Source organism: Leucoraja erinacea, chromosome 8 (assembly GCF_028641065.1).
Source record: "Leucoraja erinacea ecotype New England chromosome 8, Leri_hhj_1, whole genome shotgun sequence".
In the NCBI taxonomy this organism is placed as follows: Eukaryota; Metazoa; Chordata; class Chondrichthyes; order Rajiformes; family Rajidae; genus Leucoraja; species Leucoraja erinaceus.
The window spans coordinates 14,975,847-15,002,729 of record NC_073384.1 but is presented as its reverse complement, the minus strand read 5'-3'; the positions used below and the strand labels follow the sequence as shown (position 1 = coordinate 15,002,729).

At 45.3% G+C, this 26,883-nt stretch overlaps 1 protein-coding gene across 1 annotated transcript in view; it reads left to right on the top strand.

Moving 5' to 3' along the window:
- The window catches only part of LOC129699345 (pleckstrin homology domain-containing family G member 1), a 216,258-nt gene that overhangs the window by 44,477 nt on the left and 144,898 nt on the right, over positions 1–26,883 (top strand). Inside the window, exon 2 of the mRNA XM_055639024.1 lies at positions 13,391–13,456. The gene's annotated coding sequence lies outside the window, so the exon portion shown is untranslated. The remainder of the gene's footprint in view (positions 1–13,390; positions 13,457–26,883) is intronic.

The following is a 26,883-nucleotide window of genomic DNA, read 5'->3' as shown; positions in this document are numbered from 1 at the left end:
TTCTTGGTAGGTTATTGGTTGTGAACAGGAAAAGAATGCTTAAAAGGTGTGTATGTTTAATGGGTTAGTTGTTGTTTTTCTCTGTCTTAAGGGCCTGGCCCACTTGGTTGCCTATCGCGCGCCGTTTACGCGACCTGCTAGCGTGTGGGTAGCGTGGGACGGGCGCATGGAGTGTTGTGGAGGAGTGTGGAGTTCGTCCTGCACGAAATCTTCGCTCGCCACCGGCCTGTCGCGTAATTGACGACGAAAATGGGACAGGCCCAAGACCCTGGCGCGGTGCAACGTCTCACCTCCAACAGCAGCAGAAGCAGGCAAACGATTGTCGAGCTCGGCCTGGGGCTCACGGCCGTTGCGGATCTGGATCCACCCCCACTCCTACTCCCAGAATGGGGCCAAGACGATTGGAGATAGACACAAAATGTTAGAATAACTCAGCGGGACCGGCAGCATCTCTGGAGAGAAGGAATGGGTGACGTTTTGAGTCAAGACCCTTCTTTCAGACTGAAGAAGAGTCTCGACCTGAACATCATCAATTCCTTCTCTCCAGATGCTGTCGCGTAAGTGACGGTCCAAGTGGGACAGGCCCTTTAATCTGCGATTGTCAAGGGTAGAGTTATCTCGGGTCACACTGGATGAGGATTAAAACTACTGGAGATGTTCACTGTTGCTGGTGGTAGTGGGTTTGTTGAACCTTCCCCGAGTGGAAGAGAGGAGAGGCAAAGAGATCACTTGAGTGTAGTCATTGGCTTTATGTGTATGGGCATCTTTTATGTATTGCAGTGGCAGGAGAAAGTTCTGCAGCTGGTTCCTTTTTTTTTTAAAAGGTGTAGAACTGTATCGGAATTGGTACAGTTTCAAATTACTTTTAATTTACTTAATTACCCAAAACATACTGAAATTTGTAGGGTGGGAGATTTCAAAAGTCATAATCTTTCATCATGTAAAGATTGTCATCCATGGCCTAAATCTAATGTTTGCTGGTTCTGTTTCAATGTTCAGTTGGGAGAGCGTTAGACTGAAGATTGAAAGGTCCCTGGTTCAATCCTGGGGTGGCACGGTGGTGCAGCAGCCGAGCAGCTGCCTCACAGCGTCCGAGACCCAGGTTCGATCCTGACTACGGGTGCTGTGGGTACGGAATTTGTATGTTCTCCCCATGACTTGCGTGGGTTTTCTCCTGGTGCTCCGGTTTCCTCCCACAATCCTAAGACGTATTGGTTTGTAGGTTAATTGGCTTTGGTAAAATGATCAATTGTCCCTAGTATGTGAAGGATAATGCTAGTGTACAGGGATCATTGGTCGGCTCAGACTCAGTGGACCATAGGGCCTGTCTCTCTAAACTAAACTAAAAAAAAAATTGGCTGTGTGAAAACAAAAATCATTAAAACCGTCTGGGTGCCACTATAAAACGGATCTGTGAATTGTTTCTTTATTCAAGTACAGACACATTGGAGCACCTCCTGAATACAGTTATACTAAATTAAACCAGGCTGCTTAAAGGTTGCTTGTAATCATAATAAATTTGCTTCAAAATGATGTAAAGTCTTTTTGTATATGTGCATCAACAAATGGTGTTTGATTTAAAGGTAACTGTACACTCTGTGCCCACGAAATGAAGCCTGGCGATGCCAGCAGCCAAAAACTAAACAAATAGTTTAAAAGTAAATTATTCGAGAGACTGGTCAAGCAGCCTTTGTGAATGTTATTGAGCCATTAGAAAATGGAAATCCCCTTTGATATATCCAGTTGGCTGTGTTCCTGGAATGATTTGTGCTATTGGAACAATAGTCTTTTAACATACAAACCTCTCCAAAACAACTTCTTTTTATTTTGCTGTAGAGAACTGTTTCCGTTCCAGTTGACGTTGCCAACTCTCTAGGATTGTACACACATCTCCAGGAATTGGAGATAAATCTCCTAGCTACTGCTGTAGCAAGGCAACTGGAATCATTGAGCCGTTTTCTGGAACTGTAAATTAAAAATAATTTACTGATGATTGGCTCCTGGTTAAGCAATCTCTTTGTAATTCTCATCATTTTTTTCACATCTCTCCAGAGTCATCTCTGCTCCATTTCTGAAATCAAATTGAGTTCAACAATTGAAACCGCATGCCTGTAGCTTTCCCATCTTGCTCATTTCTAAATTCCAAAGTTGCCCCGCTGACATTCGTGCTTCAAGCTATCAAACACTTTCGACTTCACTTTGATTTACTTAATGTTGATGAATTTTCGAATCATCCTCGTTATTGTCATGCTACATGACTTTGATTTATCATGTGCCTTTCTTGACCTTAACTTTAGTAATTTAGAGATACAGCACAGTGCAGGCCCTTCGGCCCACCGAGTCCATGCCGACTACAATCACCCGTACACTAACACTCTCCTACACACTGGGGACGATTTACAGAAGCCAATTCATCTACGAACCTGCACGTCTTTGGAATGTGGGAGGAAACCGGAGAAAACTCACACGGTCACAGAGAGAACGTACAAACCCCGTACAGACAGCACCGATGGTGGGGATCTAACCTGGGTCTTTGGTGCTGCAAGACAGCAACTCTACCATTGCACCAGACTGCCACCCTTTGGTTTTGCTATGTTGGAGGTTGTACATAGAAATGGACATGGCTCTTGTTCATTTGGATGGATGGTGTGGGGCTGTGGTATCTGATTGTTAAATTCATCTAGCTGGGTTTGTTTACAATTGGCAGGGAATTTAGTCACCAGTGGGGATGCCAGCTGGCCAACGATAGCAGAATGCAGAGAGAGAATCACAGTTGGAGATCATGGGCAACTGGAGTTGACAAAGTTAGGTTCACAGTATTTAGGAGTGAGGTTTCCATTATTGTTCATTTGCACTTCCATCTTCTCTGGATCTGTGTCTCCCACTGTGTTATAGAATTGGTTGCTTGGAGTATTTTGAAGCAGCTTCTAGCCATCTTTCTGTAAAGTCATTTCCTGGCTTGTTGCCCCCAGCTTCCTTGATGTGATGGGTTGGCCCCTACACTTGGAATACCCAGTGACTTGTTAAGCCCTGCCTCAGAAGACCCCAGTTGCAATTAAGATATACTGAGGGATTGGAATTGCCCAGATCAGTTAAACTTATGCCCCTGTCCCACTTAGGAAACCTGAACGGAAACCTCTGGAGACTGCGCCCCACCCAAAGTTTCTGTGCGGTTCCTGGAGGTTTTTGTCAGTCTCCGTACCTGCTTCCACTACCTGCAACCTCCGGCAACCACCTGCAACCTCGGGGAACTGCACGGAAACCTTGGGTGGGGCGCAAAGTCTCCAGAGGTTTCCGTTCAGGTTTCCTAAGTGGGACGGGCATTAGGTAGATAAGCATCTGATGATATAAATTTATTATCGCTTTCAGAGGTTTTATTGCCAATTACTGTAACTATTAAAATCTCTCTCAAACCATCATAAATTTGTATTCCAGGAACACGTGAATGTCACCAGTACCAACTCTCTGACCTGGGCACTACTCAGTACTGCCTCCTGCTATCGGCCTGAGAACAGGAAATGTGCAGTAAAGACTCTAGTTTGAATATTGTCTCTTTACTTGGTGCAGTTATTGTATTAACCTTCACGTATGTTTGTGCCGGTATAAAGATGATATTATGTATATACTTTCACCAACAAGGAGTTTATTTAGTCAGAGGGTAGTTAATCTCTGGAACTCATTGCCACAGAGGGCTGTGGAGACCATGTCAGTTGATATTTTTAATGCAGAGATAGACAAATTCTTGATTAGAACAGGTGTCAAGGGTTATGGGGAGAAGGCACGAAAATGGGATTAAGAGGCAGAGATCAGCCATGATTGCATGGTGGGCTGAATGACCTAATTCTACTCCTATAATTTGTGAACGTGATAATTGCAAAATCTAATGATTTTGTTTCCACACTTTCTTCTGTCATGGTAGATGCCAATTTGGCGCCAATAAGTCCGTGCCGGCTGTTAGAACGATCCTCGTCTCTCACTCGTGGCCAACAATTTGCATCACTATCTTTACCCCCCCACCTATACACTGGGCTTAGATTTACAACAGTCAATTAAGCTGCCAGCCAGCACGCCTTTGGTAGTCCAGTGTGGTCACCTGGGATACATGCAAACTCCAAGTTGATGTTAATCCAGGCCAGCCGAGAACCCAAGTCTGCAGCCTTATGGCAGCAGACACTGTTGCTGCATCACTTACTCCAGTATCACTATTGAATACCCCACAGTAGCCTATATTGGTCCCAACATAGGAGTATCTGATCTTGTATTAATGTAACAAATTTAATTTATATAACCCTAATGGTAAACATCCTAAGGCACTTCTCAGGGCGTTTACAACTAAGCCTCCCTAAAGTATTGAAGCAACTGAACAAAGATGGGGATTTTAAAGGCAGAGAGAATGGATGTTTTGGGGATGTTATAGTGGAGCAGCTGTTTGGCAGCTGAAGGGAAGTGCTGGCATTGGTGGTAATCGCTTGTTTATAGATTGGCTGCTGCAGAATTCAAATATCATGGCCTTCAAATTAGACATGGGCAAAGGCAGGGCCAAGAGGGCTTTGAATGCAAGGCTGAGCATTTTAAAGTTGAGGCATAACCAGGGACAGGGGAAGTGGGTGAACGATATGGGACACATGTAGCAAGTTTTTAAGATGACGTTGTTTACAGAGGACTTGAGCCAAGATGCCTGGGTGATGTTAAAGCGATGGTGCCAGCAATCTTGGTGGTGATGCAGTAGTGTTGTCCAAATGTAACTTTTTGTGGTTAATTGTGCTCTGTGGTATGCAAACAAAATTGGTTCAATCCGCGAAGACTTTACGCATGGCCAGAGTGAGGGGTTTCTCCAGTATATGGTTGGAGGGAAAATTTGGCTCGTCTAGCACTGGAAATCCATGAGGCAGTCTGACAAGTTGGAGATCCTGCAGACATCCAATGTTTGCAAAGTCGGCAAGTTCTTAACTGTGAAAGAAATCTTTTGCGGGAAGTAAAACAAGTAGATGAGAAATTCAGTACGGACAAGTTGGACGAAGTCACAGTGCGTGAGGAAACTGCGGTGCTTTTGCATAACATTGGGACCACATGGGTTCCTAGAAGGATTGTTCCCGATGTTGGGGAAGTCCAGGACAAGGGGTCACAGCTTAAGGATAGAGGGGAAATCCTTTAGGACCGAGATGAGAAAAACATTTTTCACACAGAGAGTGGTGAATCTCTGGAATTCTCTGCCACAGAAGGTAGTTGAGGCCAGTACATTGGCTATATTTAAGAGCGAGTTAGATGTGGCCCTTGTGGCTAAAGAGATCAAGGGGTATGGAGAGAAGGCAGGTACGGGATACTGAGTTGGATGATCAACCATGATAATATTGAATGGCGGTGCAGGCTCAAAGGGCCGAATGGCCTACTCCTGCACCTATTTTCTATGTTTCTATGAACCTTTCTTTTCCAAAAATGACCTTTCTTCAGAATAAAAAATATATAATCTTCCATCATTCTCAGCAGCTATACATACCTTCATTAGCGTTGTATTTGGCGGGGTTCTCAAAAGCATTATACTGGGCACCTTTGTCACCCATGTCGCCCCCTGGGGTGATACCCCTTCCCTTGTTTGAGGGGCATCTCCATCGCACTCTGTCACCCACGATGTGGTCCAACCCCATAGACTCTTGATGTTGGCTGCACCAAGCCACAGTGCGTCCCTCAGCACGTACTCCTGCAGTCTGGAAAGGGCCAGTCGGCAACATTCCCTGAAGGACATCTCGCTCTGCTGGGAGATCAATAAGGTTCGGGCAGACCAAAGGCCGTCTCTCAGCAAATTGATGACTGGAGACAAAGCCATTACAGGTAATCACCTGTAATTGGAAGGTGTGACTGGAAGGATAATGAAACCAGGGAGATTGAGTCCTATGTTGCTGGATTACTGTGGAGAAGGGTTTTGGAAGGATTATGAGGTGAGCTACATTAAAGTCTGCAGCAGTGGTGAGGTAAATTCTCTTAAACACAAAACTCGCAATACATGAGTGTTTGAGCTTCTGTTACTGCAACAAATCAGTATATAGTTCTTTATACTTGATGGGGCACTTTGCATCAGTGACAGAGCCTGTACATTTGGCGATGGGATGGTGAGAATGGATCCTATGGACAATGGTGTGTTGTAGACTTTAGGAGAGGAAAAGGGGTTGAGAGCTCAAGCAGAAGTGTGTGGAGGTAACAAGCCTTTTCTTATTAACCGAGAGGTTAGAAAAGGATAACAAGTGGTGGAGTAACCCAGCGAGTCAGGCAGCATCTCTGGAGAACATTGATTGGTGATGTTTTGGGTGGTGACCCTTCTTCAGAGTCTGAAGAATATACTTCTTGAGTCTGAAGAAAGTCTCAACCCAAAACGTCACCTTTCCATGTTCTCTAGAGATGTTGTCTGACCTGATGAGTTACTCCAGAACCTTATGCACTGTTGTGTATTACCAACATCATCAGTTCTTTGCTTCTAGCTTATGATTTCAGATTTGGAAATGGGTTGAGTATCTAGAGAAGGTTTTTTTCCCATAAAGGGTTGATTCTTATTCTTTCTTTGTGGCATCATCTGGAAGTATCAGTACATGTTGCAGGATGTAATATGTCAATTGATCTTGATTTGTAATATAAAAAATAAAGATTTTTCGAAAGACTGGTTCGTCAGCAGCTTCCTTATTGCTGTATTCTACAACAAGATGGACTAAGGTTGTTTTGTTTAGTACATGTATTTCTGATCGTTTCTGGTTACATACAAAGTCAAAAATGTCCTGCTGACTCTGCATTTTAATGACACTGCAGATGTCTTTAACACCTTGCATGCACTGCAGCCAAATTAAAGCTTATGATTGGATGGCGCCCACCTTTGTTAGCAGTTGGAAAGCTCTGATTGAATTGCTGCCAAATTCACAGCAAGCTACTGAGCTTGCTCGGATTTACAGTTCGAGAGGTACAATGGGTGCATGCATTCTTTTACCATGCAATTAGTTTTTTTCTTCCTTCTACTAGTCCAATTTACATTTAATAAATTATTATGCATTGGTGCCTTATTGGCGTCATGGAGACATACAGCAGGGAAACAGGCCCTGGAGCCCACCGAGTTGGCACCGACCCTCCATCTGCATTGAACCTACACTAATCCCATCTTGTACTTCCCACATTCTCCTCACCTCCCCCAGAGGGGGTTGTTTTGCAGATGCAGTGTTTGGTGTAGATGGTGTAGATGTCTGAGATGTGGAGGGGGTTTGGGGGGTGGAGAGAGATTCCGATGATCTTTTCGGCAGTCCTCACTACTCGCTGCAGGTTCTTGTAGTCCATGCGGGTGCAGTTTCCAAACCAGGCAGTGATGCAGCTACACGGGATGCTCTCTATAGTCCCAAGAATCGGCATTCTTGCCATAGAGGGAGTACAGAGAAGGTTCACCAGACTGATTCCTGGGATGTCAGGACTTTCCTATGAAGAAAGACTGGATAGACTCGGCTTGTACTCGCTAGAATTTAGAAGATTGAGGGGGGGATCTTGTAGAAACTTACAAAATTCTTAAGGGGTTGGACAAGCTAGATGCAGGAAGATTGTTCCCGATGTTGGGGAAGTCCAGGACAAGGGGTCACAGTTTAAGGATAAAGGGGAAATCCTTTAAGACCGAGATGAGAAAAACAATTTTCACACAGAGAGTGGTGAATCTCTGGAATTCTCTGCCACAGAGGGTATTTGAGGCCAGTTCATTGGCTATATTTAAGAGGGAGTTAGATGTGGCCCTGTGGCTAAAGGGATCAGGGGATATGGAGAGAAGGCAGGTACAGGATACTGAGTTGGATGATCAGCCATAATCATATTGAATGGCGGTGCAGGCTCGAAGGGCCGAATGGCCTACTCCTGCAGCTATTTTCTATGTTTCTATGTTTCTATGTTCCTCTGTAGAATGTGGTGAGGATGGGGGGGGGGGCTTTCCTCAGCTTCCTCAGGAAGTGGAGACGCTGCTGGGCTTTCTTCACAGTGGAGCCGGTGTGGAGGGACCAGGTTAAGTTCACCACCAGGTGGACACCAAAGAATTTAATGTTCTTCACAATCTCCACTGGGGAGCCGTCGATGTCCAGTGGCGCATGGTCCCTCTGTGCTCTCCTAAAGTCAACAACCATCTCTTTGGTTTTGTCTATGTTCAGAGACAGGTTGTTGACTTTGCACCAAGTTGACAGTTGTTTCACCTCCTCTCTGTATGCGGACTCGTTCTTGTTGATGAGACCCACCACTGTCGTGTCATCGGCGAACTTGATGATATGATTCAAGCTGTGCAGCGCTGTGCAGTCGTGAGTCAGCAGTGTGAACAGCAGTGGGCTGAGCACACAGCCCTGGGGGGCCCCGTGCTCAGTGTGGTGGTGCTGGAGGTGTTGCTCCCGATCCGGACTGTCTGTGGTCTCTCTCCCCGTCAGGAAGACCAGGATCCAGTTGCAGAGGGAGGTGTTCAGGCCCAGCAGGCTCGGCTTCCCGGTCAGGTGCTGGGGGGTGATAGTATTGAATGAATGCTGAACTGAAGTCTATGAACAGCATTTGGACGTATGTGTCCTTTTTGTCCAGGTGGGTGAGTGCTAGGTGAAGGGCGGTGGTGATGGCGTCATCGGTCGTGAGGTTGGATAGATACGCAGACTGCAGGGGGTCCAGGGCGGGGGGACAGGAGGGTCTTTATGTGCCTCAAGACCAGCCTCTCGAAGCACTTCATGGTGGTGGGGGTGAGTGTGACGGGGCGGTAGTCGTTGATATGGTATTGGGAGTAGGGTACTGACATGGATAGAAAATTGGTTGGCAGAGTTTGGATTAACGGGTCCCTTTCAGAATGGCAGGCAGTGACTAGTGGGGTACCGCAAGGCTCGGTGCAGGGACCACAGCTATTTACAATATACATTAATGATGTAGGTGAAGGAATTGAAAGTAACATGAGCAAATTTGCAGATGACACAAAGCTTCACAAAGCTTGGTGGCAGTGTGAACTGTGAGGAGGATGCTATTAGGATGCAGGGTGACTTGGACAGGTTGGGTGAGTGGGTAGGTGCATGGCAGATACAGATTAATGTGGATAAATGTGAGATTATCCACTTTGGTGGCAAGAACAGGAAGGCAGATTATTATCTGAATGGTGGTGTTAGGTAAAGGGGAAGTACGACGAGAACTAGGTGTCCTTGTACATCAGTCACTGAAACTAAGCATGCAGTTACAGCATGCAGTGAAGAAAGCTAATGACATGTTGGCTTTCATAACAAGAGGAGTTGAGTATATGAACATGCCCTGGTGTGACCACACCTGGAGTATTGTGTGCAGTTTTGGTCTCCAAATTTGAGGAAGGACTATTGAGGTAGTGCAGCGTAGGATCACGAGGTTAATTCCCGGGATGGAGGAACGGCCATATGTTGAAAGAATGGAGCGACTGGGCTTGCATACACTGGAATTTAGGATGAGAGGGAATCTTTTGAAGCATATAGATTATTAAGGGATTGGACAGGCTAGAGGCAGGAAACATGTTCCCGATGTTGGGGGAGTACAGAACCAGGGGCCACAGTTTAAAGAATAAGGGGTAGGCCATTTAGAATGGAGATGAGGAAAACCTTTTTCACCTAGAGAGTTGTGAATCTGTGTAATTCTCTGCCTCAGAAGATAGTGGAGGCCGATTCTCTGGATGCTCTCAAGAGCAAGTTAGATAGAGCTCTTAAAATAGCAGAGTCAAGGGATATGGGGAGAAGGCAGAAACGGGGTACTGATTGTGGATGATCAGCCATGATCACTGTGAATGGCGGTGCTGGCTGGAAGGGCTGAATGGCCTACTCCTGCACGTATTGTCTATTATATGGGGGAAATTGGGTACATTTCAAACATGTTCCACTGTATGTTACTGTTGGTGTAGTCAGCTGGGGATCGGTGTTGGCCAGGATACCTGTGGGATTGGGAGATGGGGACAATTTCCCACAGCAGTGAGTAGCTGTGTCGAGTGTTGTTTCCCTTGGCTAGACAAGATGAACTATTTTGCTCCTGCTTCCAGATATAACATTTAGCAAATCTATGTATTAGTGTCATGGGATCGTTTGCAACCATCTGAGGTGGGATAGTGGAGGCCTTGATGGTTTAAAAAAAAAAATAGATGTCCTTCTGATAAAGTGTGGCATTAAGTCTGCATTGAACCATGAACATGTCGGTTAGTGGTTCTGATAAAAACTTGTGCAATTGGGAATCATCATCTTCTAATCATCAAGTAATGAACTAACTGTATTGCACCGTCCTGTTCTACCCCTGAGCAATGATCGCAATGTAATGAGCCCAATTATATATGTAACCTATTTCATTTGAGATGGCAACAAGAATATGCTAGCGTTTATGTTTCATTTAATTTTTTCATTAATTAGGACTGAACCGAATCAATATCATCTCAAAAATGCAAATCAAGGAATTCAAAGTCAAAGATTCAGGAACCAGGCCTTTCAGCCCATCACACCCATGCCAACCATTGAGCACCCATTTATTTTAATGCCATTCCATACTCACGGTCATGAATGTTTTTTCAGTTTAAAAAATTCTTCATAGAGCCATAGTCATACGGCGTGGAAACCGGCCCATCCGCCGCACCTGCTCACACTGTCCGACATGCCCCATCTGCACTAGTTACACCTGCCTGCATTTGGCCCAGACCCACCTAAATCTGTCCTATCCATGTACATGACTAAATGCTTCTTAAAAGTTTCTTCTCCCTATGAACATGGTCAAAAGCTAAAATAGTTTCAGTTTAGTTTATTGTCAAGTGTACCAAGGTACAGTGAAAAGCTTTTGTTACAAGCTAACCAGTCAGCAGAAAGACAATACATGATTATAATCGACCCCTTTACAGTATATAGATACATGATAAGGGAATCATTTTTAGTTCAAGGTAAAGCCAGCAAAGTCCAATCATGGATAGTCCGAGGGTCATCAAAGAGGTAGATAGTAGTTCAGCACTGCTCTCTGGTTGTGGTAGGATGATTCAGTTGCCTGATAACAGCTGGGAAGAAACTGTTCCTGAATATGATGGTGTGCGTTTTCACGCTTCTATACCTTTTGCCTGAGGGGAGAAGAGAGAATGGCCAGGGTGCGACTTCTTTGATTCTGCTACTAGCCTTACTGAGATGTTGCACGAGGCATAAATGGAGTCAATAGAAGGGAGGTTTGTTTGTGTGATGGTCTGGGCTGCGTCTACAATTCGCTGCAATTTCTTACGGTCTTGGATGGAGCTCTTCCCAAAACAAGCTGTGATGCATCCTGATAAAATGCTTTCTGTGATGCATCTGTAGATAGTTTTGCCAGCAGTTGAATAGAAAGTGTAGATTGGTTATTGCACTTGAACCAATCATAGTAGAATACCATCACTAACCCCACCTTACTGTATGATTCATTCTAACACCTACTTCCTACACTGGTCAGTCTTGGAAGCGGTAACGATGAACTAATAACCTGCTGTACCGCTATATATATATTTATATAACTTTTTTTTTAAACCACGTGCTCGTCTGAATATTCTGGAATTTTTTGAGGATATAACAAGTAAAATGGATAAGGGAGAGCCAGTGGCCAGTGTAGTGTATCTTGACTTTCAGAAAGCCTTAGATAAGGTCCCACACAGGAGATTAGTGGGCAAAATTGGAGCACGTGGTATTGGGGGTTAGGGTATTGACATGGATAGAAAGTTGGTTGGCAGTCAGGAAACAAAGAGTAGGAATGAATGGGTCCCTTTCACAATGGCAGGCAGTGACGAGTGGGGTGCCACAAGGCTCGGTGCTGGGACCGCAGATATTTACAATATATATTAATGATTTAGATGAAGGAATTAAAAGTAACAATAGCAAATTTATAGATGACACAAAGCTGAGTGGCAATGTGAACTGTGAAGAGAATGCAGGGTGACTTTGATAGGTTGGATGAGTGGAGAGATGCATGGACGATGTAGTATAATGTGGATAAATGAGGTTATCCACTTTGGTGACAATAACAAGAAGGCAGATTATTATCCGAATGGTGTCAGATTAGGAAAAGGCGAAGTGCAACGAGACCTGGGTATCCTTGTGATTCAGTCACTGAAAGTAAGCATGCAGGTACAACAGGCAGTGAAGAAAGCTAATGTCATGTTGGCCTTCATAACGAGAGGATTTGAGTATATGAGCAAAGAGGTCCTTCTGCAGTTGTACAGGGCCTGGTGAGACCACACCTAGAATTTTGTGTGCAGTTTTGGTCTCTAAATTTGAGAAGGACATTCTTGTTATTGAGGGAGTGCAGCGTAGATCACAAGGTTAATTCCCGGTATGGCAGGACTGTCATATGATGATAGAATGGAATGGCTGGAATTTAGAAGGATGAGAGGGAATCGTTTGGAAACATATAAAATTATTAAGGGATTGGACGCGCTGGATGCAGGAAACATGTTCCCGATGTTGGGGGAGTCCAGAACCAGGGGCCACAGTTTAAGAATAAGGGGGAAGCCATTTAGAACTAAGATGAGGAAAAACCTTTTCACCCACAGTTGTGAAATTGTGTAATTCTCTGCCTCAGAAGGCAGTGGAGGCCGATTCATTGGATGCATTCAAAAGTTAGATAGAGCTCTTAGGGCTAGCGGAATCAAGGGATACGGGGAGAAGGACGGAACGAGGTACTGATTGTGGATGATCAGCCATGATCACATTGAACGGCCGAAGGGCCGAATGGCCTACTCCTGCACCTATTTTCTATGTTTCTGATCCTGATCTTGATGTAGTTGCTTTTGCAAGTTCTTTCCATTTGGGTGCTTTAGTTTCCTGCCATGGCCTGAAGATTTGCAGTTTGCTGGGTCAGTTGGTGACTGTAAATCACCTCGAGCCTGAGTGGGTGGCAGGACAACCAGCCAAAGTTAATAGGCAAGTGAGAGAGGATGGGTTAATGGGGGAGCAATATTGATGTGCTTCCACTGAGAACTGATGTCGAGTCCGAGGGGAATGATCTTCCTCTATGTTGTTTAAACAAAATTTAAAAAAATTCTTAACATCCCAATAATCCTTAGGGTAGAAAACACAATCCAACAGAACAAGTGAGAATAAAGGATCATTCATTAATTCATAAAGTATCATTCATTGGAGTATCAATTGTTAGATGGATCACCATCTCAGAGTTTCCCTGCTTTACGGGAACTCTTGTCTTTGACCCAGTTTAACAGCTTTTCTGAGAGCAGGTTCCTGTCAGTGCTGCATTCTCCGTGCCAACTTGAGTCATCAGCTGAGATGGTGCTTGAGTCTTTTTAGTGAACTTGATATTTTTCCGTTTGTTAAGATGAGAGTGACAGAAACTGCATCCATGTGTAATCTCTTGCAGGCCGATATGAACTGTGTTTAAGATCTCTATCCTTTCTTGCCTTCAGGTTCCATTAGCTTGCAGTGCACTGAGATGCCAGATAAGGCACTGGAGGCAATTTCCAGAAGTGAAGGTCAGTACTCAGTGGGATCTCTTGGGTTTTTGATTGTCTTCCTATGTTTGTGAACAGCAATGTTCCTTTACTTTTAATCGGCAGAGAGTAGGATCTCTGAAACAGTGGGTAGCAACTGGACCACAGTCCCATTGCTGCTTGGTATATAAAGCTGATTATAAGGTTGAGTTGGCAATTTGAGTTAAGTGTAGAAAGAAAGTGTAGAAAGGAACTGCAGATGCTGGTTTATATCGAACATAGACACAAAGTGCTGTAGTAACTCATCGCATCACTGGTCTCCAAAGATGTTGCCTGACCCACTGAGTCATCCCTGCATTTTGTGTCCATCATGAGTTGGCAATAAGTTTTGACAAATTCACTGTCTTTATTTTGTAATTATCTCTCAGTGTGAAAATTAAAACGAAGCGTGCCCTTCAAATAAAATGCAAGGTTTTTTTTCAAAAGTTGATTTGCAATTGGAGGGTGCCTTCAATTCTACTGATAAATGGGCATGTGGTCATTTGTTTGTGGGGGAGCTACCTTGTGTTGAATGATTCATTGAGTACTCATGGAGTTTGTATGACTATGTGAAATGTTGTTTCTATGGCATGACAAGCTAAATTGTTTTGTAACGGCTTACAGTTCGATTGTTTATCGATTCTACCTTGACTTTATGGGCTCAATGTCAAAGTTTGTTGTTTCTTTGATTGCCTAACCATTGAGATGATCTAATTTGTTTAATAAAGTTGTAGAGGTATGCAGCGTGGAAGCAGACTCTTCGGTTAAACTCGCCCATGCCAACCAAAATGTCTAAATGAAGGAGTCCCACATTCTTGCGGCCGGAACCTCTTCTATCCAGGTCTTTTAAATGACATCTTGTACAGGTCCACCACTGATTTTCGAGCACCCTTTGTTCCAGAGGCTTTCTGGATTATCTGCTTTGCTGGATGAACAGAGATTATGGGCTCTGAGTGGAGTCCAATGGTACTTGAAAGGTTGGAACATGGCGGAGGGCAACCGAGATATTTGCCTGCAAAGTCGGCCTCGGAAGTTGGCTATGGAACTGAATCTGCCAGCATATTAGTGAATCACACCATATTAGTGCGGAAGTCCTGATGAGATTGAAATTGGACGTCTTACCTCCTCACTTCTTTTGCAAGCTCATTCCACATGCCCACCATGCTCACTTTAGTTTTGTTTAGATATACAGTGCAGAAACAGGCCCTACTGCCCACTGAGTCTGCACCGACCAGCGATCCCTGCAAATGAACACTATCCTACATGCACTGGGGCCAATTTACGCTTATACTAAGCCATTTAACGTACAAACCTGTACGTCTTTGGAGAGTGGGAGGAAACCGAAGATCTCGGAGAAAACCCACACGATCATGGGGAGAACGTACAAACTCCATACAGACAGCACCCGCCAGTCAGGATCGAATCTGGGTCTCTGGTGCTGCAAGCGATGTAAGGCAACAACTCTACCGCTGTGCCATCGTACCGCTCTGAGTGGATAAAGTTCCCCCTTGGGTCCATTTTTAAATCTTTACCCTTTCATCTTAAATATATGCTCTCCACTCCCATACTCTGGGGTAATGTCAGCAATGACTCTTCACCTTATCAACGCCCCTCATGATTTTACAAACCTCCACAAGGTCACCCTTCGGTCTCCTATGTTCCACCAGCCTTTCCTGCAGCTCAAACCCTCCACACCTGGTAACATTCTCGTGAATCTTTTCTGTACTCTTGCCAGCATGCATAATGGGAGGAGTGTACAGTCAATGGTAAGACCCTTCACGGCTTCTATGTACAGATGAATCTTGGGGTCCAAGTCCATAGCTCCCTGAAAGTGGCAACACAAGCAGATAGCGGGGTAAAGAAGGTGTATAGAATGCTTGCCTTCACTGGTCTGGACATTTAGTATGAGTCAGGAAGCCCTGTGGCAGTCTATCTTTATGTTGTTGAATCTATTGGGGTTGTGGGGGAGGGATGATCTTTCAGAGGAGAGCAGGATCCAGGTCAGTGCACTATGACTGGTTTTGATGCCAGTCTTTGAAGGGCCGAATGGCCTACTCCTGCACCTATTTTCGATGTTTCTATGATGCAAACCAGTGGAGGGTGGATTCAAGAGCAACTATATCATGGGAGACTCAATACATCGAGACTTCAGGATGGTAGACTTCCTTCAGGGTCCAGGATTTCTCGGAGTGGCTGCTGAATATTCTGAAGCAGAAGTGTGAGCAGTCGGAGGTTGTTGTACATCAAAGATGGGCATAAAGTGCTGGCGTAACTCAGTGGGTCAGGCAGCATCACTGGAGAAAAGCGATGGGTGACATTTCAGGTTGGGACCCTTCTTCAGACAGGCAGGGGAGAGAATGTAGAGGTGGAGAGCAAGAGGTCAGGGAGAAGGGCGTGGAGAGATGCATGTTGGTGCGGCAATGGCCACAGGGCTAATCCCCTTTACTTTACCTGGTGGTTCCCCAACTATCTGCCACCTGTGGTGTGAGCACTGCACTAAAGCTCATGTTTGTGATGCTCCTGAGTGAGTCAGTGCAGCTCCAGATGCTCGATGCAGAGGTCACCAGTTTTGCTTTGTTCAGTCAGTTCCCTGCTGAACACGCTGCTAATATTTCCTGTTTCCTTGCAGGAATAGTTATTGTGATGTTGCAATTGATATCAAAGGTTGACAATTGCAAGGATTCCTTGCTTCTAACTCTGAATCAAAGGGGCCCAGCTTGTATTGAGTGGAGAAGTTACAGAATTGCCTCTAAGCTGCTGTGCATTGCGACCTGATCCTATTTTCCATATAACCATATAACAATTACAGCACGGAAACAGGCCATCTCGGCCCTACAAGTCCATGCCGAACAAATTTTTTTCCCCATTAGTCCCACCTGCCTGCACGCGTACCATAACCCTCCATTCCCTTCTCATCCATATGCCTATCCAATTTATTTTTAAATGATACCAATGAACCTGCCTCCACCACTTCCACTGGGAGGTCATTCCACACCGCCACCACTCTCTGCGTAAAGAAGTTCCCCCTCATATTACCCCTAAACTTCTGTCCCTTAATTCTGAAGTCATGTCCCCTTGTTTGAATCTTCCCTATTCTCAAAGGGAAAAGCTTGTCCACATCAACTCTGTCTATCCCTCTCATCATTTTAAAGACCTCTATCAGGTCCCCCCTTAACCTTCTGCGCTCCAGAGAATAAAGACCTAACTTATTCAACCTATCTCTGTAACTTAGTTGTTGAAACCCAGGCAACATTCTAGTAAATCTCCTCTGTACTCTCTCTACTTTGTTGACATCCTTCCTATAATTGGGCGACCAAAATTGTACCCCATACTCCAGATTTGGTCTCACCAATGCCTTGTACAATTTTAACATTACATCCCAGCTTCTATACTCAATGCTCTGATTTATAAAGGCTAGCATACCAAAAGCTTTCTTTACCACCCTATCTATATGAGATTCCACCTTCAAGGAACTATGCACGGTTATACCCAGATCCCTCTGTTCAACTGTATTCTTCAATTCCCTACCATTTACCATGTACGTCCTATTTTAATTTGTCCTGCCAAGGTGTAGCACCTCACATTTATCAGCATTAAACTCCATCTGCCATCTTTCAGCCCATTTTTCCAAATGGCCTAAATCACTCTGTAGACTTTGGAAATCCTCTTCATTATCCACAACACCCCCTATCTTAGTATCATCTGCATACTTACTAATCCAATTTACCACACCTTCATCCAGATCATTGATGTACATGACAAACAACAAAGGACCCAACACAGATCCCTGAGGCACCCCACTAGTCACCTGCCTCCAACCTGATAAACAGCCATCCACCATTACCCTCTGGCTTCTCCCATTCAGCCACTGTTGAATCCATCTTGCTATTCCTGCATTTATACCCAACAGTTGAACCTTCTTAACCAACCTTCCATGAGGAACCTTGTCAAAGGCCTTACTAAAGTCCATATAGACAACATCCACTGCTTTACCCTCGTCAATTTCCTTAGTAACCTCTTCAAAAAATTCAAGAAGATTAGTCAAACATGACCTTCCAGGCACAAATCCATGTTGACTGTTCCTAATCAGACCCTGTTTATCTAGATGCTTATATATATTGTCTCTAAGTATCTTTTCCATTAATTTGCCCACCACTGAAGTCAAACTAACAGGTCTATAATTGCTAGGTTTACTCTTAGAACCCTTTTTAAACAATGGAACAACATGCGCAGTACGCCAATCCTCGGGGACTATTCCCGTTTCTAATGACATTTGAAATATTTCTGTCATAGCCCCGGCTATTTCTACACTAACTTCCCTCAATGTCCTAGGGAATATCCTGTCAGGACCTGGAGACTTATCCACTTTTATATTTTTCAAAAGTGTCAGTACTTCTTTTACTTTGAACCTCATAGCATCCATAGCTACTCTACTAGTTTCCCTTACCTCACATAATTCAATATCCTTCTCCTTGGTGAATACCGAAGAAAAAAAATTGTTCAATATCTCCCCCATTTTCGCTCTAAGAAAGTTAGGTTGTGATGGGTAGCTACAAGGAACTGCCGATGCCTGGTTAATACAGAAAAGGACACAAAGTGCTTGAGTGACTCAGCAGGCCAGGCAGCATCCCTGGAGAACATGGATAGGTGAAGTTTTGGGTTGTTAAACTGGTGGTGTCTGCAACGTGTTTAGACCCAAGCTCTGGGCTAAACTCCACCAGATGTAATTCTGAATGAACTGAGGGCCACAGGAGTTGGGAGATGAATATGAAGTCTGTTCTGTTTGAAATGGGAAATTGCATTGAACACAAAAGCAGATTGTGCCCCAGTGCCTGGGCTGCAGTTGGTTTTTGATCTACATTAATAACCATCTTGGCTACAAACCCTGCCTATTTCTAGCTCTACAACATTAGTTAGCTTAGCTTAAAGTCTTGGGAAATGTTTTTGTTGCATGCTGACCAGTTAAGACTGGAAAGACAATACATGATTACAATAGATCCATCCACAGTGTACAGATACATGATTAAGGGAATAATGGTTACTGCAAGGTAAAACCTGATTAAACATAGTCCGAGGGTCTCCAAATGAGGTACATAGTAGCTTGGGACCACTCTCTACTTGTTGGTAGGATGGTTCAGATGCCTGAAATCATCTGGAAAAAAACTGCCCCTGAATCTGAAAGTGTGCGTTTTCATACTTCTATAACCCTTGCGAGAGGGGAGATTAGGGAGTGACCAAGGTGAGACACATCCTTGATTATGCTGCTGGCCTCGCTGAGGCAGCGTGAGGTGTAGATGGAGTCAATGGAAGGGAGGTTGTTTTGTGTGATGGTCCGGGCTGCATTCACAACTCTAATTTCGTATGGTCTTGGATGGAGCTGTTCCCAAGTCATGCTGTGGTGCATCCCAATAAAACATCCTGATAACATTACTCTCCCTACCTCTGACAACAGTTGCTGGCACTAACTTGTGTGGATGCTGTAATTTGCTCTCCAGGGACCGTAAAGCTAAATGATCCAGAAGCTTTATGATCAGCTTTGTGATAGATTGGCCGATTAGGAAAAGGGGAGATGCAACGAGACCTGGGTGTCATGGTACACCAGTCATTGAAAGTAGGCATGCTGGTGCAGCAGGCAGTGAATGGTATGTTAGCATTCATAGCAAAAGGATTTGAGTGTAGGAGCAGGGAGGTTCTACTGCAGTTGTACAGGGTCTTGGTGAGACCACACCTGGAGTATTGCGTACAGTTTTGCTCTCCTAATCTGAGGAAAGACATTCTTGCCATAGAGGGAGTACAGAGAAGATTCACCAGACTGATTCCTGGGATGTCTGGACTTTCATATGAAGAAAGACTGGATAGACTCGGTTTGTACTCGCTAGAATTTAGAAGATTGAGGGGGGATCTTATAGAAACTTACAAAATTTTTAAGAGGTTGGACAGGCTAGATGCAGGAAGATTGTTACCGATGTTGCGGAAGTCCAGCACAAGGGGTCACTGTTTAAGGAGGGGGGGGGGGGTGATTGGCAGTCACCGAGGTACGTTGTTGAGTAGAGTAGAGTGACAGCCGCCAGAAAGAAGCTGTTCCTCGACCTGCTGGTTCAGCAACGGAGAGACCTGTAGCGCCTCCCGGATGGTAGGAGGGTAAACAGTCCATGGTTGGGGTGAGAGCAGTCCTTGGCGATGCTGAGCGCCCTCCGCAGACAGCGCTTGCTTTGGACAGACTCAATGGAGGGGAGCGTGGAACCGGTGATGCGTTGGGCAATTTTCACCACCCTCTGCAATGCCTTCCGGTCGGAGACAGAGCAGTTGCCATACCATACTGTGATGCAGTTGGTAAGGATGCTCTCGATGGTGCAGCGGTAGAAGTTCACCAGGATCTGAGGAGACAGATGGACCTTCTTCAGTCTCCTCAGGAAGAAGAGACGCTGATGAGCCTTCTTGATCAGAGTAGAGGTATTGTGGGTCCAAGAGAGGTCATCGGAGATGTTGACTCCCAGGAACCTGAAGCTAGAAACACGTTCCACCTCCGTCCCGTTAATGTGGATGGGGGTGTGCGTGCCGCCTCTGGACTTCCTGAAGTCTACAATGAGCTCCTTGGTCTTCTTGGAGTTAAGGGCCAGGTTGTTGTCAGCGCACCATGCTGCTAAGTGCTGGACCTCCTCCCTGTAGGCCAGCTCATCGTTGTTGCTGATGAGGCCAATCACCGTTGTATCATCTGCATACTTGATGATGGTGTTAGTACCATGTACAGGTGTGCAGTCATAGACATATTTTCTATGTCTAAACATAGACATATTTTCTATGTTTCTATGTGATGGTAGCTTTTTCATACTCAGTTGCGGGGTGGAACCTTTCAAATGAGGCGGTTGTGGGTCCACTAGCCCTGGATTTGCTGCAATCCAGAGATGTGAACTAGTCCAGTAATGGAAACCTCGGTTTGCTACCAAGACAGCTCTAGTTCTGGCCTGGAGATTCTGTGGCTCTTGCTGAGCACAGTTAGTGCGCTGCTGATGTCAGTTAGGTGACAAATCAGTTAAATCTGGCTCTGTGGGCTAGCATAGATTTGATGGGCTGAGTAGTTCCTCCCAAACAATACATGTAACATGATGTTTTGCCTTTAGAGATACAGCCCCTCGGACCACCGATTCCAGCCGACCAGCGATCATCCCGTACACTGGCACTATCCTACGCACTGAGGCCAATTAACCTACAAACCGGTATGTCTTTGGAGTGTGGGAGGAAACCGGAGCACCCAGAGAAAACCCACACGATCGCAGGGAGAACGTCCAAACTCCATACAGAGAACACCTGTCTCTGGTGCTGGAATCTCTGGCACTGTACAGCAGCAACTCTGCTGCCGTGCCACTTTGCTGCCATTTGTGCTATAAAATCAAATGCCATAGAATCCTCCCAAGCACCAGGTGATCTGGGTAACTCAGAATGGCCGGTAAATAATAGCCATGCCTATGGACAAGAGTTAACCGCAGTGCCACGTGGAAACTCGAAGGCTTGAATTAGTGCCTCCTTTATCACCAAAGGCAAGCTGGATCTGGGATGATCCACCAGGGCAGCACAGTAGTGCAGCGGTAGAGACCCGGGTTCGATCCTGACTAAGGGTGCTGTTTGTACGGAGTTTGTACGTTCTCCCTGTGACCGCGTGGGTTTTCTCCGGGTGCTTCACTTTCCTCCCACACTCCAAAGATGTACAGGTTTGTAGGTCAATTGGCTTCTGTGAATTGTAAACTGTTCCCAGTGTGTAGGAATGTGCTAGTGCACAGGGTGATTGCTGGTTAGCGTGGACAAAGTGGGCGGACGGGCCTGTTTCCGCACTGTATCTCTAAAGTCTAAAGATGACCTTAACGTGATCCAGAGATGCCATCCATGTGTGGGTGTAAAATTAAAACCTGCTCTGTTTCCGTGCTGTAGCTCTAAAATATATAAAGTCAGCCAGCATTTGTGGAGAATTGCTCTGGGAATTTGTTATAAATGTATAAAATTTTCCTTTCAATTTTTTGATATTGCTCAAATTGGTCTCATCAGTGGAGAACATCTCCAAATCCTACAACTGGATTGTTAACTTCAACTGCGGGAAGATATGACCAGGTCAGCTTCAATCCAATGAATCCATCATATATTGCAAAACAAATGCAGTCAATTTTCCTCTGTGATAGTTTCCTTGACTCTGTAAGTTGTTGAACTCCATTTGGCCGACTTGGGGCTGCTGAATATCCCGCGGTCTAGGCATAAGCTTAGGGGCGACCGCGCCTTTGCGGTTGCAGCTCCTAGACTGTGGAACAGCATCCCCCTTCCCATCAGAACTGCCCCCTCCATCGACTCCTTCAAGTCAAGACTAAAAACTTATCTGTACTCCCAAGGCTTTCCTGACGTCCACTGAGCGAGGGCTATATGTATATATGTATGTAGTTTGTTTGTTTCTTATAACAAATGTAAAGCACTTTGGCCAACGAGAGTTGTTTAAATGTGCTATATAAATAAATGTGACTTGACTTGATGTGATTGCTCAATGGCTCGGTTTGTCTGCACAGGAGGTGGATTTGCTTTTGTTTGCAGTGCTTCTCATTTCTGCAGGTGAGCGACTTTGTAGAGCCTAAAATGTGCAGAGCTGTAATCCAAAACCAACTTGTGCGAGGGAGGGGAGAGTTAATTTTACCAAAATCATTGAAGTTGTCTTGCGATCAATGGTGTTGGGTTGCAATGCCTTTCAGCATTAGAGCTACCACAATGAACAGCTTTGCAAGTCCTGAGCTGTAGATACATCAGCTTCATCTGCAGGAGTTGAGAGAGATTTGCTTTTATAAAACTTCCTTCACATTTTCGGGACACTTTCCTCTTGCACCCAAGTGCTTCTGAAGTTCGGTTGCTATTGTAATGTCAATGTAAAAGAGATTAAGTAGCTTATTTTCCACAGCCAGCTCTCACAAACCGAGGGAATAATGGTCAGTGATCTATTTTGGTGATGGATTGCTGCGGTCAGAGATCAGGCAAAGTTCCCTCTTTCAAATTGCAGCAAGGACTCAACCAACACCAATCATCATCAGGGGTACTGAGGTGGAGGTGGTCGCCAACCACAGGCACCTTGGTGTGCAGCTTGACAGTGAGCTGAACTGGAAGAGTCATATGGAGGCGGTGTACAGGAAGGGACAAAGTCAACTGTATTTTTTAAGGAGGGTAAGGTCATTCAACATCTGCCAACCCCTACTGTGCAGTGTCTACCATTCAGTGGTGGCCAGTGCTCTGTTTTTTGCTGTGGCCTGTTGGGGAGAAGGCGCCTGCATAGCGGACAAAAACAGACTGGACAAGCTGATCAGGAAGGCCGGCTCAGTGGTTGGGGCTGAGCAACTAACGGTCCAGCAGGTGGCAGAGGCCAGAACGCTGAACAAACTGGGTTCAATAATGACCAACCCCGCTCACCCACTCCACGCCCTGAAGGTGATCAAGAGCAGCATCTTCAGTCAGAGACTGATTGCACCAATGTGCAAAACGGAGAGATATAGGAAGTCTTGTATACCTGCTGCTATAGGGTTTTATAATGCACAAAAATAATTTGGGATTTTTTAGTATTCATTCATTGTATTTTAACTTATTAAGTATTGAAACTGTCTGTGGAAATGTGTGGTTATGTCTGTCTTGAAGCTGTTGTGGCACTGTAATTTCCTGTAAAGGATTATTAAAGGTTATTCAATTCAATTCAGGAATCTTGACATTCAGCTGTGTGAGGCCCTGGTTTATTAATCATCCAACAGAGTACTCCTCCAGTGGATGAACATGTTCTCTGGCCTTCACAGGAACACCCATGATCTTTAGTTTAGTTTAAGAAAGAAGTTTGACACAAAAAACTGGAGTAGCTGAGCAGGACAGGTTGCATCTCCAGCGAGAAGGAATAGGTGACGTTTCAGTTCGAGACCCTTCTTCAGTTTAGTTCAGGTTAGTTCAATTCAATTCAATTCAGTTTAGTTTAGTTTAGAGATACAGTGCATTCAGAAAATATTCATTACAAGCATAATATGGTGCAGCGTAACCCTAGAAAGTTATTGTTTTAGAACTAGGTGATGGGTGTGAATCGTTATGAAACATAGAAACATAGAAATTAGGTGCAGGAGTAGGCCATTTGGCCCTTCAGGTCTGCACTGCCATTCAATATGATCATGGCTGATTGCAAAAAATGAATTAGTCACATTCCCTTTCTTTTTTATTTAGCTCTACCTTTGGATTTTTTACTTCTTTCCTTTCCCTTCTCTAAGGCCCTCTTTTCTTAGGGGCCTGTTTTCTTTTCTTTTTGCTTTCCTTCTTTTTTGTTTTTTTCTCACATTCTCAAGCACGCGGTTTAATCATCCTAATTTTTTATCATCAATCTACACACAATACCCCAGAATGAAGAAGCGAAAACAGGTGTTTAGAAACTTTTGCAAAGTAATTAAAAATAACTAACAGAAATGTCACATTTACATAAGTATGACACTCAAAATTGAGCTTGGGTTCATCCTGTTTCCATTGATTATCTTTGAGATGTTTCTGCAACTTGATTGGAGTCCACCAGTGGTAGATTAAATTGATTTGACATGATTTGGAAAGGCACACACTTGTCTATATAAGGTCCCACAGTTGACAGTGCATGTCAGAGCAAAAACCAAGCCATGAAGACGAAGGAATTATCCGTAGACCTCCGAGACCGATTGTGTCGAGACACAGATGTGGAGAAAGGTATAAAACAATTTCTGCAGCATTGCAGGTCCCGAAGAGCACAGTGGCCTCTGTCATTCTTAAATGGAAGAACTTTGGAACCACCAGGACTCTTCATAGAGCTGGCCGCCCGGCCAAACTGAGCTATTGTGGGAGAAGGGCCTTGGTCAGGGAGGTGACCAAGAACCCGATGGTCACTCTGACAGAGCTCCAGAGTTCCTCTGTGGAGATGGGGGAAACTTTCAGAAGGACAACTATATCTGCAGCACTCCACCAATCAGGCCTTTATGGTAGAGTGGCCAGACGGAAGCCACTCCTCAGTAAAAGACACATGACAGCCCGCTAAGAGTTTGCCAAAAGGCACGAGAAACAGGATTCTCTGGTCTGCTGAAACCAAGATTGAACTCTTTGGCCTGAATGCCAAGCGTCACGTCTGGAGGAAACCAGGCACCGCTCATCACCTGGCCAATACCATACCTACAGTGAAGCATGGTGGTGGCAGCATCATGCTGTGGGGATGTTTTTCAGCGGCAGGAACTGGGAGACTAGTCAGGATCGAGGGAAAGATGAACGGAGCAAAGTACAGAGAGATCCTTGATGAAAACCTGCTCCAGAGCGTTCTGGACCTCAGACTGGGGCGGAGGTTCACCTTCCAACAGGACAACAACCCTAAGCACACAGCCAAGACAACGCAGGAGTGCGTTTGTGATAAGTATGTGAATATCCTTGAGTGGCCCAGCCAGTGACCGGACTTGAACCCAATCAAACATCTCTGGAGGGACCTGAAAATGGTTGTGCATCGACGCTCCCCATCCAACCTGACAGAGCTTGAGAGGATTCGCAGAGAAGAATGGGAGAAATTACCCAAATACAGGTGTGCCAAGCTGGTAGCACCTATACCCAAGAAGACTTGAGGCTGTAATCGCTGCCAAAGATGCTTCAACAAAGTACTGAGTAAAGGGTCTGAATACTTATGTAAAAGATATTTCAGTTATTTCATTTTAATTACTTTGCAAAAGTTTCTAAACGCGTGTTTTCGCTGTTTTATTACAGGGTATTGCGTGTAGATTAACGATTTAAAAAAAAAAGAATTTAAACCATTTTATAAGAAGGCTGTAACGTAACAAAATGTGGAAAAAGTGAAAGGGTCTGAATACTTTCTGAATGCACTGTACAGTACAGATACAGATCCTTTGGTCCACCGCCAGCCAGCGATCCCCGCACATTAATACTACCCTACACACACTAGGGACAATTTACAATTTTACCAAGCCAATTAGCCTACAAACCTATACGTCTTTGGAGTGTGGGAGGAAACAGGAGCTCCTGGAGAGAACCCACGCAGGTCACAGGTAGAACGTACAAACTCCATGCAGACAGCACCCGTGGTCAGGATCAAACTCGGGTCTCTGGCGCTGTGAGGCACAAGTCCATTGCTGCGTCACCGTGGCACCCGGTTGCTTCTACATTTTCAAGAAGAATGCCGTCAATGATTTAATATCTTGGATAAATTGGGTGGAAAACCTAAGCTTTCGTTCTGTTTGTGAGGAAATGCAAGTTTGTTCTAATCCCACGGAGGCATTAAAGGGCCTGTCCCACGAGCATGTGACTCCATGCGGCAAGCGCGACCTAAGCGACTCCATGCGGCAAGCGCGACCTAAGCGACTCCAAGCGGCAAGCGCGACCTAACGTGGTCGCTTGAGCTGTACGGCCTCGCGGGGCCGGTCTCACTTAGATCGCTGGAGCCGTATGGAGTTTTGCGGAGCTGGACCCGACATCGCACGGGGCTCCGAAAAACTGACCGTGTTTAAAAATTCCGCGCGGCAACGGCCTTCCGGCTCGCAGCCGCCTCGACGCCGTACATCACGCGCGAACTTCCCGCGGACTTCGCTCGATCTTCATGTCACTCACTCGCCCCCGCTTCTGGTTTGGTCACGCTTGCCGCATGCTGGCGCATGCTGGTGGGACCGGCCCTTTAGGTTGAACTTGCCGCATGCAAGTCGCATGCTCGTGGGAGAGTCCCTTTAGGTTGCACTTGCCGCATGCAGGTCGCATGCTGGTGGGACCGGCCCTTTAGGTTGCACTTGCCGCATGCTGGCGCATGCTGGTGGGGGACCGGCCCTTTAGGTTGAACTTGCCGCATGCAGGTCGCATGCTCGTGGGAGAGGCCCTTTAGGTTGAACTTGCCGCATGCAGGTCGCATCCTCGTGGGAGAGGCCCTTTAGGCCTTGTCTCACTTAGGCGATTATTTTTCGGCAACTGCCAGAAAATAGGCAGTCGCCACATTGATGCGGAGTGACGCCTGTATTGTCGTGAGGCGTCTCCTCAAGTGTCGTAACTTTTTCTTGTTGCCGCTGGATTTTGAAATGCTCAAAACCTTTCAGCGACAGTGGGCTTGACGTTGCCTGTCTTCTCCTGTCGTAGGTTATAGCCAGGATGACGCCAGGTGACGTTGATTGTCGCGGCAGTCGCCTAAAAATTGCCTAAGTGGGACAGGCCCTTTACACAAGACTGATCTTCCTCAGTGCAGAAGGTATTGGATATGAAGTGCAGAATTGGAACAGCCTTTGAGGAAATTGAAACATTTTAATTCTGTAGCAGTTTTTATCTGTTTCACAGTCATATTTCCATAACTTGGTTTAGGTATTGGATGAGGTCGATCCTCTACTGGAGCCAGTGTGCATTGGGGTTAGGGTTCCACACTCTGGTGCCACTTTTGCGCAAAAATC